The following is a 5,652-nucleotide window of genomic DNA, read 5'->3' as shown; positions in this document are numbered from 1 at the left end:
GGGCACCAGTATAAGAGTGGCAAGGATGTTATGGAGGGACAGAAATTATAAGCAGCTCTAGTATTTATGTAAATGAGCATGCTCATCAACAAGAGAGCAAAGGTCAACCCCCTTCCCTTTTCCACCCCTGGTTCTGATCCCCATCACAAGGGAACTTTAATCCTCATAGCCCAGTAAAATTGCTTGAGTGATCTGGAAGAGCTCTAAACCACTGCCAATTCTCTTCCAGATCTGGCCAACATTTCCTTTTCCATTCCCCTACCCAACTCCTTTTCCTTCCTTTTTACCCCACTGACAGATGCTAGGGCCCCCCCACATCACCACTTCAGTAAGCAGGAGATGTGTTAGATTAAAACTACAGGTGTCAAAACGGAAAGGGACCTTAGAGGCACTGGTAGCATAATAAAAAGGTTGTTGGAAACCTGGGTTCTATTACCCACTCGTTGAGTCTGTGGCTGTGTAACTCTGGCTGTATAAATCAGTTCCCCTCTCTGGACCTCAGTTTCCTCCTTTATAAATGAAAGGGTTAGACTAAATAATCCCTTAGGTTCCTGCCAGCTCTAAATCCCATGACCCTGATTTTCAGTAACCTTGGCAACAACTCTGCTGATGGCCTCAGGCTGATGGAGCCAGCAGGGACATGGAAGTCATCAAGTCCGACTCCCCTCATTTAATAGATGAAGAAATGGTGGTCCAGAGTAGGAGAGATCATAAAGCTAGTGAATGGGACAAGCAGAACTTGAATCCAGGTCTTTCAATTTTAGTCAGTGCTATTCTAACAGCATCCCAGCAGTCCCTGGAATTCAGGAGAAGACTCTGGTCAAATTCAGTAGGAGAGAATAAGATCAAGGAAAGGTAGTATTTCTCCCAAATGAGGATGCTGCCTAAACCCTAAAGAAATACCAAATGTTTAACATATATTGGATTACTTGCTGTCTAGAAGGAAGGGAGAAAATTTGGTATACAAGGTTTTGCAAGAGTGAATTTTGAAAACTATCTTTACATGTGTTTTAAAAATAAAAAGCTATTATTTAAAAAAAAATGAATCTGAGATATGGGAAAGGAGGAAAGAGAGAAGCTCATGTTGCTGAAGTTTTCCTAGAACATAAAACATGTTTCTCCTCCCTCCAAATTCCATCAGGAAGTCCTTTGAATTTTACTTTTAGAGATAGAAAGAAAATCGAGAGATCATATCATCTATCTGCCTCATTTTACAGATGAAGAGACTGAGGCTTGGAAAAAGGAATTGATTTACCCCTTGATCATTCAGTCAGTGGATTTGAACCCAGGTTCCCAGACTCCAGCTGTATCCATTTTTCCACTCTACCTACTAAGTCCCTTCAAGCCATGTCTATTTTATGATGCCATGTCACAGTCTGCTTATAAACGACTTGCAGCTTCCTTCCAGATATCCCAAGAGCCTTGGGCAATAGTGTCCCAGGTCCCTCTCCCCAAAGCTCTCTTCCTCAGGGCCAACCAAACACAAAAGCCTCATCTTAAACCCCTAGAGGGCACTGGAGAGCAGGATTTGGCTATTCTATGCCCTAGGGCAATCAAAAGACTTTCTTCCCTTTGCCCTCTCCCCAGAAGGTGTAATGCCATCCAGCATGGATTACCCACCCATACTCTACACTTACCGCACATCCCCTACCCATCAGCACCTTCGCCTCCATCAGTCACAGAAGAGTCATTCCACAAGGACAATAGAGGAAAAAAGGAAGAGGATAAAAGGAAATTGAGGGAGAGATGAGAGGGCAAGAATATCAAAAGGGATTGGGCACTTGGGAAGAGAACGGAGGAACCCTAAGAGAGAAGGGAAGGAATTGTAGGAAATAGTGAAGGATGTCAAAGACTAAGTGGCCTATTGGTTTGGGTTTGTTTTTTTTTTTTTTTTTAATATATTATAAGAGAATAAAATGCAATGAGATGGTAGGGAGAATCTAGATCTATGATTTCTTCAATGCAGGGAGCTCTGGGTAAGAATCAATGCCCACCACTGCCTTCAAGTCTTAGAGTGCTATCTGACAAGACTCTTTCCTTTGATGATTGAGGCCAGTTCCAATGATCTTGTGATGAAGAGAGTCATTTACACCTAGAGAGAAGACAGAAGGAACTGAGAGGATCACAGAATAACATTCTCACTTTTTTTGTTATTGTATGCTTGCATTTTGTTTTCTTATTCATTTTCTTTCCTTTTTGATCTGATTTTCCTTATGCAGTAAGATAATTGTATAAATATGTTTACATATATTGGATGTAACATATATTTTAATACATATAACCTATATTGGATTGCTTGTCATCTGTGGAGGGAGTAGGGGAAAGAAGGAGAAAATTTGGAATGCAAGGCTATGCAAGGGTCAATGTTGAAAAATTATCTGTGTATATGTTTTGAAAATAAAAAGCTGTCAAAAAATAGAGTGATATCTAAGATAATGAGAAGTTGTGACTAGCTCATTGTCATAGAGACAACATGTATTAGAGGCAACACTTCAACCTAGGTCTACCTAACTTCAGAGAAGTTATCCATCCATTCTGAAAATAAATGCTCTTCTTTTTTATATAAAACATGCCTTTTCTTTTTATCATATGAGGATAAATCAAGTAAATGATAGAAACTTAGAGTTAAAAAGAACCTTAGAGTTTAACCTAGCTTAACCCCATCATTTGTCAATGAAAGGGAAATTTGTTTTTTTCTTTAATAGTATTTTATTTTTACAATTACATGTAAAGATTGCTTCCAACATTCAAAAAATGAATGTAATGAAAGTAGCAAATATGGAGTTTGAGCCCAGGCAGTGAGGTGGCAATGGATGAAGTGCCAGACCTGAAATCAGCAAAGATTCGTTTAAATCTGGCCTCGGACACTTTCTAGCGATGGAACTCTGGGCAGGTCATTTACCTTCAGTTTGCCTTAGTTTCCTCATCTGTCAAATGAGCAGGAAAAAGAAATGGCAAATCACTCCAGTATCCATGTCAAGAAAACTTCTGATTCTAAACCCACTGTTCTTTGCCCCATATCATGTCATCCCTCCTCTCAGAAACTTTGGACAGCCCATCAGTCCTGTTATGTAAACATTGTAGGTACTGTTATCTCTATTTTTCAGATGAGAAAAGCGAGACTTTTTGTTGTTATTGGTTAGTCATTGTCAGTCATGTCAGACTCTTTTTGTCCCCATTTATGGTTTTTCTTTGCAAAGATACTGGAGTAGTTTGCCATTTCCTTCTCCGGCTCACTTTACAGATGAGGAAACTGAGGCAAACAGGATTAAATGACTTGACCAGGGTCATACAGCTATTAGTGTCCAAGGTCACACTTAACTTGGGTCTTTTTAACTCCAGTCCTGGAGTTCTATTTTACTGAGCCACCCAGAGATTAGACAAAGCTAAATGACTTCCTCATGATCACAAGCTTAAGAGGCAGGACCTTCACCTAGTCTTCCTGATTCCATGTCCAGCATGTCCTGATCTCCCTTCATACCCTTCTTAACACCAGACCTGGACCAACAGTGATCAGGACAAATATTAAAGGGGAAATAGTATGAAGAATAGTCTTATTTTCCAGAGGTCGTAACATTCATCTTGCTGCCTCTGGCCTAGATGGACAGAAGTATGAGCAATAGGTATGAGAGGAAGAGTAAAGGTTCAAAGAAATTAAGTCCTAAATCATTAGTTTGGCATTCATAGTCTCACTATCTCACCAATCATTGTTTGTATGATATGGGAGACACTGGCACAAGACCACCCAGATGTTTAGCATCCATAAGAAACATAAAGTTTTCTTGTAATCAGGAAAAAAAAATGTTGTTCCTAAGTTCTGAAGGATCAGTGTTATATCAGGGCAATAATTGGTCACACTTCAGTCTGATAATGGTCCTGTTCCAAGGTAGTTTATTGGTTGAGTTCTCTGGGATATTTTGACATCTATATTTGTAGTGTGGAAATTTGTCACTTGTCAGTTCATGAATGATAGTAAGTTTCTGATAAATAATTCTAGCCACTAGGCTATGCCTTGCTAGGAAGGAATTAAATTTTTATAGCCTTTGGTGATATGCTCCACAGTTTTTAATGTTTTATTGCATAATCCACACTGATCATCAAGTCCAGTCTCCTTAAGGATAACCCTTCTCTTCTGTATTTTCTGGTGACAATGACTCAGTCCTGAATTACTATCATAAACTCCGGTATTTCCACAAACAAATCCACATGACCCTGAGTTGACTGAGTTCATGCAAAAGTCACCCATGTAGGGCCTTTTAATTCAATTCATAGACCTTATTTATTTCTAAGACTCATCTGAAGGTAAACTACTTTTGGTTACATTTGACAAATATAATGGCTTATAACTGTTCTTACCCTTTATTATTGCTCAATGAAGTAATGTCTGCTTGTTAAATATATATAGAAAGAGAATTGATAGACATTCTTAGAGTACATAATAAATATTTCTGCAAGTTTCTAATCTGTTTATTATTATATCTAATCTAAGAATGTTTATCAATCCTCCTCCTATTTTTTTATTGAGAAAGTGTTAATCCTTTGATAGCTGCTTTGGGGGAAACAGACTTTATGTTTTGTTAAGGTTTGTGAGAATACTTTCCAAATCCATTACAGTTCCAAAAGTATATATTAAGATTGCAATCACATGGGTGTTTTTAAATGCTTTAAATGTTTTCTTCCCGTCCAGTTTTGATTTCAGAATGGCACTAAGTCTCAGAGTGTTTAGCCATAGCCTTCTCTTTTGTGAACAAGTAGATGGCAAAATGAATAGACTGCCTCCCAGCCTGGAGTCAGGGAAACTTCAAATCTCTCCTCAGTCACTTCCTTAGCTGTGTGATCCTGAACAAATCACTTCACCCTGTTTGTCTCAATTTCTTCATCTGGAAAATGAACTGGAGAAGAAAATGCAAACCATTCTAGTATCCTAAGTAAGAAATGCTCAATTGGGGTCACAAACAGCCAGACATTACTGAAGAAATACCAACTTCTCTTTTATATTTTTATGTTTTATGTGTCTTGATCGACAGAGACAAGGAATTATTTTAGGCATCACTTTCATTGGTTTAATGTGATTTCTGGATTCAAACTCAAAGACTTTACTCTATTTTTCTTTGGCATATATTCACTATGTTATTGTTATTATTATTATCATCATCATCATCGTTTGGCATTGTATATTATGTCATAGGGGAAAGAAGGACAATCAGGAGTCAAGAAGACCTGGGTTTGAGCACTGCCTCGGACATATATTGTTGGACTTTGCTTAATCATAAAATATCCTTGACCCTCAGATTCCTTTTCTGAAAAATCTTCATTTTGTTGAACCAAATCTCCCTTCAGCTTCTTTTCAGCTTTCTAGGATCCCAAGCTACAGAAGTTACATATCCACAACAGTAGAGAGTTTATATCCAAGTACTTCCCTATATTGATGAGTTCATAAGACCAGAACTTGACCAAAAAAAAATAATTCCCACCTTGTTTGTTTATCCTGTTTAATGTCTGAGTCCTACCTGGAATTTTTTCCCTTTCCCTAAGTCTTTGTTTATTTAAATGTTACCCGCTCTTCAGGTTCCAAGTCAAGGACAAACTTCTTGCAACCTTCCATGGCTGCCCCAATTCACCATGAATTCTCCCTCCCTGAGTTTCCATAGT

This window comes from Antechinus flavipes, chromosome 4 (assembly GCF_016432865.1).
Source record: "Antechinus flavipes isolate AdamAnt ecotype Samford, QLD, Australia chromosome 4, AdamAnt_v2, whole genome shotgun sequence".
Classification (NCBI taxonomy): Eukaryota; Metazoa; Chordata; class Mammalia; order Dasyuromorphia; family Dasyuridae; genus Antechinus; species Antechinus flavipes.
This window is presented reverse-complemented; position numbering follows the sequence as displayed.